General features: G+C 47.4%; 1 long non-coding RNA gene across 1 annotated transcript; it reads right to left on the bottom strand.

Annotated features, from left to right (window-relative positions):
* Nucleotides 1-1,374: 1,374 nt before the first annotated feature.
* Nucleotides 1,375-7,764, bottom strand: LOC123391629. Its single transcript, XR_006606314.1, has 3 exons — nt 7,722-7,764; nt 4,613-4,766; nt 1,375-1,502 (listed from the first exon to the last, which is right to left on the bottom strand). It is a non-coding gene; the product is annotated as an uncharacterized LOC123391629 (long non-coding RNA).
* Between the last annotated feature and the right edge of the window lie 5,454 nt (nt 7,765-13,218).

Here is a 13,218-nt window from a genome sequence, read left to right on the forward strand (position 1 = left end):
AGTAATAAAAGCATCAGTGCAGGACAGTCTGTGCTTTTACCTGGGGTACTGGGTCTAGCAGAACTCAGAGAGCGGGATCCCAGCTCCTCCTTCTAGAAGGTCCTGAAGGTCAATGGTTTTTGCATTCCTGGCCCAACCCAATGTAGCTCCAGTTTCTCTGAAGCTGAGTCACGATTTCTCGCCAGAAACAAGTCGGCATTGGTGAAAAACCAACCACAGTATTTCTGTTGCAGTGTCCCGTGACCTCTCAATCCAGAGACCCCTGAGTAAAATAGGGTCTTCAAAAGTCCTCAGGGACAATGAGGACCAAACCCTGGGAAGAGCCCCAATATGTCATTGCCTGTACTTTCTCACCTACCAGCATGTTCTGGGGAAGCTCCCAGAGCCCCCTACTCAGCACTCAGCCAACAAGGCCGCTTCTCTGTCACACCTCAGGAGGCAGGAATGTACTGCAAAGGCCCCAGGGTCTCCCCAGGGCATCGGGTGAACCAGCTGGAAATACAGCTCTGGCTCTCTATCCTGGGGCAGTGAGAATGGAGCTGGACCCCATGACCTGGGAAGAAGGAGGGCTCTGCTGCAGAAGGGATTGGGAAAAAAGGGCCTAAAAGGGGACAGAAGCATAAACACCCAAATCCTCCTGCTGCTGAAGAAGGGATGGGTCTCCTTTCGGGGACTTCTGCCCTGCCCATCCCTCAACAGGGAAACTGTGGGAGGACTGTGGGGCATCATGGGTCTTACCACAAACACTGCCACCATCAGCTCCACTCAAGGCCCCCCTGTGGTTGGGGGGCAGCTGGTTAGGTGAAAACCCTGCACAAAAGCTGGTTTAATGCAGGGCCTCCTCACCAGGCTCTCAGGGCCTCACAAGACACTTCATTCTCTGCTCACTGTCACAGTAGACCACTGCATAGTAGACACCACCTGCATAGGGACAGCCACCTGCCATGTGCCTGCATCAGATCTAAATTCAACCTGGGCCCCCCCCCTAAACAAGAGGGGTCACCATGTGCTCAACTTCAGCTCACTGTCACAGTAGACCACCATAGGGACAGCCACCTGTCCTTGATCACTACACCCCTAAACAAGCAGGTGCCATGTGCTCAAGAGGATCTGTCACCAGAGTTAATACAAACACCATCAGATCTAAATTCAACCTGGGCCCCCTCCCGAGAAAGTCCCTTGCAGTAGAAGTACCACGAAGGGTAATCTTGCTCTATCCTCCATTCCCCACTGCTGCCAGGGTGTTATCTGTCTGAAGGCTTCACCCTGTGCCCTCGAAGGAGAGGGACTGTAGGTCCCCCTGAAGGGAGATGCTGACACAGAGACAGAACCATGAACAGTTTATTGGGGAGATAGCAGGAGAGACAAAGCACAGGGTACAGGATGGGCATGGAAAGCATTCAGACCACCAGGAAGAAACATTCATATCTTGATTAGATATAAACTCATTGGAGCCTGGTTGTTGGAGGTCAAGGAAGTCTTCAGATTACAAAATGATTACCCTGTAAGGCAAGAGGATTTGGGTTAGTACAATGGGAACTTATGTTTTCCTAAATGCTCTCTGCCTTCCATACTGTATCTGAGGCCTTGGATGAACACTTGGGTGTGTGGCCACATCTGTGAGTCTGTATGTAATAGACAATAACTGTCTTCACATCTCACGTAGAAATATCTGATTGTACCTGTTCTCTTAACTATATTTTACTACATTGTGGCTAGGACCTGACATTTAATAGAAAAAAGGGAGCTCTTTGCCTTGTCTTTACAATGAGAATTGCCACTACCGGGGCTGAGGTATTACACTCTTAGTGTATTTTATGGACTTAAACAAACACTTTTTGATGCTCATTGGCATGGAGCTATTTTCATTTAAACAGTGAGAATGGTGAATGGTCAGAGCCCAGATTCTTTGCCCATTATTATTATTATTTTTTCTTTTTGAGACAGAGACAGAGAAAGCACAAACTTGTGAGCGAAGAGGGATGGGGGAGAAGTGAGGGAGAGAGAGAATCCCAGATAGGCTCCAACTCAGCACCGAGCCCGACTTGGGCCTCAATCTCAAAAGCTCGAGATCATGACCTGAGCAGGAATCAAGATTCTGCTGCTTAACCCACTGAGTCGCCCAGGCGTCCCAGCAGTTTCTTTATGTACTTCAACTCCTATTGTTCTAGTGACCTCAGAATCCAATATGTTCTCTCTATGACAGATTAAAATAAAAGCTGAGGCCCTGAGAAGGCCCCACTGAGAGCTGGTATTTGGACTGAGAAATCTGGAATACAGGCAAATCTGGACACTGGGACTGAAGTCCCAGAGAAGTGCACAGCTATAGGCAGGGTGGTGACGCAGATGCGGAGGCCTGGTGACAGGTCTCCAGCTAGGGCTGATCCTGGCCAACCCTGACTCTCCCACTAACAGTCTGACTCAGGCTGAGGCCAGGGCGGCCACCATTCACTGGTTCTCCGTCTTGTCTTCATGTTTTCTCGCTGCTGGACTTAGAGTCAGCCAGACAAGAATCCCCAAAGGCCAAGTTAAATTTCCCAAGTCTCCACAACACTCTTTCACATGGTTCAGAATTTTCAGAAATTCAGGGAAACAACGCTCTTCACAGACTATGAGTGAAGGGATTCATGGCAAAAATGACATTCTGAGACAAATAACGGCGTGATCCACACTGTGTGAGTGAACAAATGCTGCAGTCGGTGTGGACGGCATGGTGTCTTCACACTCACTCTCAAGCTGCTGGGCTGCCAGGAACGGCCTCACCCTCCCTGAGAGAAGCCCAGCCTCTCCCTGAGCACCTCGGGCCTTCTGGGCATCCACAACCTCCTGTTTCTGTGTGATTCAGGGCTCCCTCCCTTCTTTCTGGATACATCCCTAGTTCTTCCCTTATACAGAACACACGGTCTATGTCCTGTCATCAGTGTGTCCCTCCCTTCTCTCAGACACACACCTTCAATTCCTCACATTAAGGCCTCATCCCTCCCGTAGCACAGAGCATCATCTCCATACCATATGTGTGTGAAACCTGCTGTGCCCAGCATTCGGAGAAGGGCAGGTCTCTGCCACCACAAGGAACCTACAACCCTCTCAGTATGACTGGAAGACAAGGTCCATCAATTCTAAGTACAGAACAACCAGAAGAAAGTTACCATGTCTTTAGCAGTCTTCACTCCCTCATGCCACGAGAGGCCTGTGGGCAGCACCGCTGGTCCTTGTGGAGGACGCTCCAGCATCTGTATCTGACCCACACCATGGAAAAGACAGAAGCTTCTCCACCTGGAAGTGACTGAGCAACATTCCAGCAAACCCTCTACACCTGCCTCCGGCATCTGCCCTTTTTCTTTCATTCTCACCTCCCAGACCAGACAAGAGCATTATCCACAAGTTTCTAAGCTACAGAGGACAAGGGCAGAACCCTACGCTAATGAACAATGAAGGGACCACTTCCCTGTGTCAGGCGTTTATACAACTAAGGAAATGACAGCTTAAACCCTACACACTGCAGATGAAGTGAGAGGTGTTTCATCCCTCCCAGAACAACGTATGCAGATGCTGGATGTGTATGACCGTAAGAGACAGATGTCTGCCATTGTGCAAGGGAGACACTTCCTTTCCAACAATGGCAACTGCCCACTGCTTAGTGTGTGCAAATAGCCAGGCACAAGCACGTGTGTCCTGAAGAACTTCAGAATCATACAGCATCCCCAGCCTGGTTTCCCCTTGAATGTCAAGCCCTGAACACAAACTCTGCCTTTGCTCCACTGACACAACCAGAAGGTGATGATCTGGAAATAGACGCCTGTAAGCTCTGCATGAAGACTTGCCACTTTGAACGGGAAACGACACCACACACAGACCCCAGGATATACCCAACACACAGAGGTCAGGACACTGTGCTGCCCAGAGAGGAACAGGACTCCAGAAATGGGTACAACTGAAAACGCCCCAGCATTTACTTGGTTCTTCTCTGGGACCTTCTCGGGCATGGTGCTGCTACTGTCCCCTTGAGCTCCACAGGCTTCTGATTGGGACCGAAGGCCGAGAAGGGACAGAGGTGGTTTCAGACTGACGATCACACAGGATTCAAGCCAACCCTCTACCCCTGCCCCAGCCTATTCCCCTCTCTCCTTCCGGAGGGTCCACTGTGTTTCTCACAGGACTCCCCGGATCCCTGTGGACGAAGGCGGGAACTGTCCATCACCCTCGCAGATACAACCACTCTTCCTGGGACATATGTTTCCAGAACTAATCTATAATGCTGGACAACTGGGGGTCTCCACATGTGAGACTGATGTGAAGGTTGTGCTTCGTCCAGCCCAGAGCCCAAAACATCGTGTCTGTGTAGTGCACCTGGGCCATGCTTCTATGTCTGTCCTCTGTGGAATGTCACTTTTCTGCTCCATAGTAGATGCCTGCTGCCCAGTTCTGTATGGTGAACCAGACAGTCCATGAGATGGACGTCAGACAAAGTGGAGGAATGTTACCATGTCCTCACTTGGGCTTATTGCTGCATTGCAAAGCCTTGTGGTACCACCTCTCCATCCTCTCCACCGACAGAAGTGGTTCAACAATGAATAAGCTCTATGACCCATGTCAATTCAGATCATCTCACCTTGTGGTGGAGGAACGAAGTGTGGCCGAGGCCCCCATGTCCACCACTGTGGAGGTGGATGAGGAGGAGGGAAGTCTGGTACATTCCACCCCATGTGGTAGGGCATACGGAGGAGCCCTGGGCAATGAGGGAACTCTCTCACACCTCTAGCAACCTGCAGAACAGACAAGAAAATATTTTAGCAAAACAGACAAAAGTTGCAACACCAAGAAAAGAAACCAAAAGAAAGAGCTCCCGGCATCCGGCTCCTTCTCCAATACCACCTTCCAGGAGAGCTGCATCATGCTAGAAAATTTACATGTCCCTCCCAGCTGGGGCCAGTACAATGAGGGGGGAGATGGCAATGGCTGTTACAGGAATAGCCTGTCACCACACATCACTGCCCATGTCGGCCCACATTATCCAGCAAGAAGTAGTATCTTCAAGATGAAAAAGGATCATTGCAAACTAAGGCAGCACATTCCAGACACGGAGGCATCGACATCCTGAACAATACTTCCTCTATCCTCCTCAGCCACCAGAGAAGATTTTGCTTTGGGCAGAATAGAGAGAATGTGGCGAAACTGAATGCCCTTTCTCCACAAAGTTTCCAAGCCACTTGAGGGGAATCGTTGGCGTATATGTCCCTGACTCTCCCCACACTGCCTCGCTCCTGACAAAGGGGTCCTCTACTCTCTACAGTTTCTGTCCATGGCTACAAAGACACTTGAGGAATTAGGGCCTTGTGGTCTGACAGGGGCACTGGAAAAGTGTCGTCCGAGGGACATGATATCAAAAACCTTTATTTATACTGAGAAGCTGTGCTTGTCTTTTTTTTTTTTTAAGATTTTATTTGACAGACAGAGATCAGAAGCAGGCAGAGAGGCAGAGAGAGGAAGGGAAGCAGGCTCTCTGCTGAGCAGAGAGTCTGATGTGGGGCTTGATCCCAGCACATAGGATCATGAACTGAGCCTAAGGAGAGGCTTTACTGCATTGAGCCACACAGGCATCCCCTGTGTTTGTCTGAAAACACAGTCATTTGGAAATTTCAACCTACTGAGTTCCAGAGTAATTTTGTACAATGGGAAATGAAGATGGGAAGGCCATATGAGAGAATTCACAAAAGGGTATATGCTTCCCAGTGGAAAACTCCACACTTGTGATGAGAAAAGAAATCAACCCTCACAGTAACTTAGGACCCAATGACCTGCTCCTGGAAACCCAGCTGAAGGGCTGGGAGGCAGTGATCATGCACGTAATCACTGATGTCCCCCTTCAGAACGTGTGAGCCAGTGTGCGATTATGACAGTGCACATAAGAGCTTTGACACTTCAAAATACTTGTAGAAAGGGTCTTAAGTGGGCTGGTTCTGCAAGGCACGTTTTCCAGCAGAAGTAAAATGGAGATGACTTGTGAAACATGCCCTGAGAACATTGCAGACTGCAAAGGAGACAGTATAAAATGCAGAGAGAGTTTTCCCCAGTTTCCATTTGTGAGGATTACCAGACCCATCTATCCCCAGCATGAGCACAACACCAGTGCACCTGAACGTAACCTAAAGGGAGTCGGGCTGGCCAGAGGACTTCACTGTGGAGGGAGGGGCCCTCCTCCCCCAGTTACTTCCCCGGAGTGCACTGTGGGCAGGCAGGGGTACACATTCGCACACACATCTTCCCCACCACCATGTTCCAATACTATAGCATCTGTGCCAGAATGGCTATCCGCCCCCTGGGTCTCACCTAGCACCTGGGGTGAAGAGATTCCATGAGGAAAACTACTGTCACCACATGTGAATATAGATCTGCACACCTCGACAGAGACAAGAGTGTGACACCAAGGATAATCAACTAAGGAAAAAACTCCATTCACGACAGGCCAGTAACTACAGCTGGAACCACACCTCCCCCATCACAGCAAACAGAGCAGCTCCTTCTATACATTGAGAACAAACAAAATGATAGGTCCTGGAAAGCCTGTTGTCCACACGTGGAAGTGCATGTGCTTATGGGTCAACCGGAAGCCCACCAGCATCCCCCCTGAACAGCTCTGCTTCCCTCCCTGACAATGGGATCTCCTACACTCCACAAGGGCTGTCCATGGCCACAGACACCGCTGAGGAGATAGGAGTGTCCAGAGTCCTTCAGAGGACCTGGAAGAGTGCTTTCTGAGAGTAACAGGACCCCTTTGAGTGAGCGAGACCAGCTCTGTGGATCTACGTCCCCGACATTCGGACAGTCCTTAGCTCAGGCACAGAGCAAATGCCTAGTCTTTGGTGCTGAGACCCACTGATGGGCCGATTCGATACCCCCAAATGGGAACCAGTGTGTCTGGAGAGCACAATGCTCCCAAGATGGGTCGGGAGAGACCCTATGAGTTGGCACAGCCATCAGACCCCATCAGAACCCGCTCATGGAAGCACGAGTAAAACACGTGTGAGGTGTGGGCCTTGCAGAGAGTCACTGGGATTCCCTCTTCAGGGCTGCTGCTCCAGGGGGTGTTTTCTATGACACACATGGCACCTGCCAGAGTTCATCATCATCTCACCCAGGGGCTAACTGGAGGGATTCCAGCTGTCGTCTTCATCCACTCAGAAGGGACGCACGGGAGGTCACAGCTCACCTTCTCCACAAACACTCAAGCTGCCCAAAGCATGTGGGGCAAGTGTGACGCGGTCCTGGCTTTTCCCATTTTCCATCTGAGGACCTCTGCAGATACCCTCCCAGGTTAGTCTCCTGACCCGAATACTAAAAATGCTCCAGCTCCCGCAGGAAAGCAAACCGCAAGGAGTCAGCCGGACTAGCTGACTTCACTGTGGGGTGAGATGTCACCCTCCTCGAGTTATGTACACATACACACATACACGCACGTCCACACACACACACACACATACACACACAGATGCATGAGGTGAGCATCCTACCATCACGTGTCTCAAAGCATCTACAGCTTTGGGAGGAAGCACAAAATTGAAGATCTCTAACGGAGCAGGCGGAGGCTCCTGGGTGAACAGCGTGCACTCTGAAAGGGATGATCGCAGGACACACACCAAGGCCACAGGCTAGGACAGGGACCTGTCCACACTGCAATCCATTTCAGAAACGGACACAACTAAAAATGCCCAAGCACTTACCGTATGCATCTCTGGGTCGCTTTGAGGGCTAGTGCTGCTGTTTCATCCTGGGAACCACTCTAGATGCTAGATCAGACAAAGGTCAGAGTTTTATATTGGTTTCGTGCCCTCCATGCCTTCCTCTCCCCATCTTGCACTCTTTCCCACACTTGGGTCCCTTATCAGAGGGTTTCACCCGTGACTCAAGTGAGTCCTTTGCAACGAGAGACACCAGTCTCCTCTTGCCTGAGACACTCCAGGGCCCTGGTTCCAGTGTTTCTGTAAGTAACCCATCACGTGTAAACAGGTCGGGGTACAACTGGCTATCAACACTAAAATTGGGGTGCTCAACACACATCAGAAAAAAATCACTTTATCTTCATAGATTAAACACCTAAGTGAGAATAGCCTTGCATGGGGACATCCACAAACCCTCAACATGAACAGCCCATGTTCTCTTCTCAGGCCACAGGTGAATGGTTCATTTGTCCATCCTGCATTTGGGACCTAGAATGCGTGACTGGCCAACAAATAAACATTTCAGGGAAGAAAAAGACTTTGACATTTGTATAGTCACGAAAAAAGAAATCATAGACAGATTGAGCAATAAAGCTATGGCATTGCACCGATAACATGAGAGGAGTAAAATATATTTCATTGCTCAATATGGTCCTATAGATGACAAATAAAACAAAAATATAGAAACCTCCATAATGAGTAAATAAATGCCCTTTTTCACAAATAGTCTTTTTTTTTTGTCAAGGTTTGACCACTGAGTCAAGGTGGAAAGGGCGCTCGTCTCGCACCTTCTCAGGCTCAGCTCTTCCAAAGGGGGTAGCAGTGGGAAGGTGTGGAGTGGCGTGAGCTCCACCTATCATGGGGGAAAGTGTCCTGCTGCCTGGGGACATATAAGAAAAGCACCCTCCTGTCACCCCTTGAGACAACCTGCAGGCTGGAGGTGGACACACAGCAATCACCCACAGGAACAGGAAGGACACCGTGTGGTTTCACAGCAGAAATCAGGCTGCTGCATTTCACATCGTATTCCCTACCTTGCCACACAGGCTTCTGCGACTCAGGCCTTCCCGGCATCAGTTCCCGCCTCACGGATCCCACAGGCAGCATCTCCCTTTGCATCATGCGCAGTCTTGAACACAGAAAAAGAATGGACATCTCTAAGAATTACAACACCACGTCCTCTCCTAGGCAGTAAACAGCATAGCCGTCACCTCTCCAAACACCCGTAAAAACGCACGTCAAACTCTCACACCTGTATTTCAGGCAGGCGTTCTCCCTGCTCTGCTGCATCATCCTTGTTTCCCAATACCGAGCCTTCATCTGCGGCAGAAAAACACACCCACCTTCAGTTGTGCCCGACTGTGCCGCAAACGAAGATGAGGAAAAGGAAAATACTTACCCAGTTAGCCAGAGCGTTCCTCTCTTGAACTGCGATCTGAAAAAGCCAACACACCAGAAACCCATGTTCAGGGCTCTAAGGGCCACGACCATCACCTGCAGGGGGCGCCAAGGGGTCAGTGTGTTGGACACAACTCCCATTACCTTGTGGTTGAAGGTGAGGTTAGACTCCTGCAGCTCTTCCCGCATTTCTTCCACTTCTTGTCTGTGAGGGGGACAATTGTTTTCTTCAGACAAAACCCAACACTGGGTGTGGTTTTCAATCATCTGCCAATGTGGCCATCCTCCTCTTATCTGTCCCCTCATACAATTGATCCTGACACAGGAAACACTTTCACCTGACTATAATTGGACTGTGGGATCAAAGCTGTTCTTACAGCCTTTCCTTCATCATTTTTCTTTGCCTGCGGGATCAAAACCGACAAAAACTTCCTTACCCGTTTTCAATCTTTCCCTCAGTTATCACATGACAAATGTCTTTTGTCATGAAGCTCTATTCTCTCTTTAACTTCTATCCTCACTATGGTTCCCAGGTTTGCAAAGACCAGCACCATCAGATGCCACTACTGGGCTTATGGGAAAGACTCATCCTAGGACAAACTGTTTTCCTCCAAACACCACCTCAAGGACGCTGGTATGGAGCTAGTTTCCACAGTCAGGCCAACACTGGGGATCCGGATATGTTTAGTAACGTAATTGTTTTGTGCCTTATCTTTCTGTGTCAGTTAATTCGCTCTGGATACATCCTCTGAATTTTAGTGTATATTACTTAATTGAGTCCTCAAAATGTACAAAGATTAACAATCCAAAGGGAGGGAGGAGTCAAGATGGTCGAGAAACAGCAGGCTGAGATGACATCAGGTAGCAGGAGACGAGCTAAATAGCTTATCAAAACATTCCAAACACCTACAAATCCAACAGGAGATCGAAGAGAAAAAGAGCATCAATTTGAGAAACAGAAAATCGACTACTTTCTGAAAGGTAGGACCCACGGAGAAGTGAATCCAAAGCGACGGGAAGAGAGACCCTGGGGGGAGGGTCCGGCTTCTGACAAGCAACAGAGCACAAAACCAGGACTTTTAAAAGCGGTGCGCACTGAGGGACGTCGCTCCAGAGGCTAAACCGGGCTGAAGCCCGTGCAGGGACAGCGTGCCCCCAGGTCCTGCAGGGTCACAGAAGGCCCGGGGGTGTCTGAGTGTCATAGAACACGCAGGTATTAGAGCAGGGAAGCCGGGAACAGAAAGAGAGCCAAGGAGTGACCTCTCAACTCAGCGTTACCTTGAACCGTAATCCATGGCACAGGATCTGGGGAAATCCCCCCAAAAGAGCTCAGCGATCTAAGGGTTTCGGAGACTCCAGGTGGAGCTGTGTGCCAGAGACAGAGACACTTGGTCACAGCCTGGGTGAGGTCTGAGCGCAGCCGGAGGCCAGGGAGAGGGAAATGATGAGTGCTTTTCCCTGAGGGCGCACTGAGGAATGGGTCCCTGAGCTCTCAGCTCCTCCAGGCCAGAGATTGGGAGGCCACCACTTTCATTACTGATCTCTGGAACTCTACGGAAAGTGTTCAGGAAACAAAATCTCCTGAAAGCGACCCCAGCGGATTACTTAGCCTGGCCTCTGGAAAGGGTGGTGCAATTCCGCCTGGGGCAAAGAGACCTGCGGATCACTACAACAGGCCCCTCCCTGAGAAGACCAACAAGAAATCCAGTCAAGACCAAGTTCACTTACCAAGGAGAACAGCGGAATACCAGAGGAGGCGAAAGCAAACCATGAATTCACGGCTTTCTCCTCATGATACAAAGTTAATTTTTTTTAACTTTACTTTTTTTATCTTCAGCTAATTTTTTTTAACTTTTACCGTATCTTCTTTTAACGTTTTTTAAACTAGTTTATCTTAACAATACTTTCCATTAAAAAAAATCTTTTTTGAACCTTCATTATTATTGTTGTATGTTATCCTTCATTGTATCTAACTTCAGTTTCTGTATACACGTAGGGTTTTTTCTTCTAAAAAATTTGGGGTACAACTTCTTCTAATAGATGAAACTACACCCTAAATCTACCACCGGGCTTGTTCTACTCTCCAGCCTGAGCAATTCTTCTCCACTTTCTTTTTCTTTATTCTCCCAACCAACTTACATATCAACTCTTTCTTTAGAAATTAAAAAAAATTCTTTTCATCTTAATAGTCATATTCTGTCCTTTCATTGTGTTTACTCTTATATATGTTTTCCATTCTTTAAAATTTTGGGAGGTAATTTCTTGTAAGAGACAAAAATACACCCAAAATTAAGTGAATGACCCTGTTCTAGTCACCAGTCTAATATGTATATATAATTTTCTTTTTTATATTATTTCATTATTTGTATTCTTTTAAAATTTTTTTCCCTGAACTTCCTTTTACCCCCTTTCTCTCCCACCATGATTTGGGGTCTCTTCTGATTTGGCTCAAGCACACTTTCCTGGGGTCTTTGCCACCCTTTTAGTATTTTATTTGCTCCTTCAAATATTCTTATCTGGACAAAGTGACAAGGTGGAAAAACTCACCACAAAAAAAAGAACAAGAGGCAGTACCGAAGGCTAGGGACCTAATCAATATGGACATTGGCAATATGTCAGATCTAGAGTTCAAAATGACGATTCCCAAGGTTCTAGCCACGCTCTAAAAAGGCATGGAAGATATTAAAGAAACCCTATCTGGAGATATAAAAGCCCTTTCTGGATAAATAAAAGAACCACAGTTTAACCATGTTGAAATCAAAAAAGCTATTAAAGAGGTGCAATCAAAGATGGAGGCTCTTACTGCTAGGATAAATGAGGCAGAAGAAAGAATTAGTGATATAGAAGACCAAATAACAGAGAATAAAGAAGCTGAGCAAAAGAGAGACAGACGACTACAGGACCACTTGGGGAGTATTCCAGAGATAAGTGATACCATAAGACAAAACAACATTAGAATAACTGGGATTCCAGAAGGAGAAGAAGAGAGAGCAGAGCAGAAGGTCTATTGGAGAGAATTATTGGAGAGAATTTCCCTAATATGGCAAAGGGAGCAAGCATCAAAATCCAGGAGGTGTAGAGAACCCCCCTCGAAATCAATAAGAATAGGTCCACAACCCGTCATCTAATAGTAAAATTTACAAGTCTTAGCAACAAAGAGAAAATCCTGACAGCACCCCGGGACAAGAAGTCTGTAACATACAATGGTAAAAATATTAGATTGGCAGCAAACGTATCCAAAGTGACCTGGCAGACCAGCAAGGACTGGCAAGATATATTCAGAGCAATAAACGAGAACAATATGCAGCCAAGAATACTATATCCAGCTAGACTATCATTGAAAATAGAAGGAGAGGTAAAAACATTCCAGGACAAACAAAAACTGAAAGAATTTGCAAACACCAAACCAGCTCTACAAAAAATATTGAAAGTAGTCCTCTAAGCAAAGAGAGAGCCTAAAAGTTGTAGATCAGAAAGGAACAGAGACAACATACAGTAACAGTCATCTTACAGGCAATACAAGGGCACTAAATTTATATCTCTCAATAGTTCCCCTGAATGTAAATGGGTTAAATGCCCCAATCAAAAGACACAGGGTATCAGAATGGATAAAAAAACAATACCCAACCATATGCTGCCTACAAGAAACTCATTTTAGACCCTAAGACACATCCAGATTTAAAGCGAGGGTGTGGAAAACAATTTACCATGCTAATGAAAATCAGAAGAAAACTGGAGTGGCAATCCTTCTATCAGATCAATTAGATTTTATGCCAAAGACTATAATAAAACAGATGAGGAAGGACACTATATTATACTCAAAGGGTCTCTCCAACAAGAAGATCTAACAATTTTAAATATCTATGCCCCTGACATGGGAGCAGCCAACTATATAAACCAATTAATAACAAAATCAAAGAAACACATCAACAATAATACAAGAAGAGTAGGGGACTTTAACACTCTCCTCACTGAAATGGACAGATCATGCAAGCGAAAGATGAACAAGGAAATAAATGCCTTAAATGACACACTGGACCATCACAGATGTATTCAGAACATTCCATCCCAAAGCAACAATACGTATTCTTCTCTAATGCAC

The sequence above is a fragment of the Mustela putorius genome, unplaced genomic scaffold, assembly GCF_011764305.1.
Source record: "Mustela putorius furo isolate JIRA1106 unplaced genomic scaffold, ASM1176430v1.1 tig00000270_pilon_pilon_pilon, whole genome shotgun sequence".
NCBI classification, from domain to species: Eukaryota; Metazoa; Chordata; class Mammalia; order Carnivora; family Mustelidae; genus Mustela; species Mustela putorius.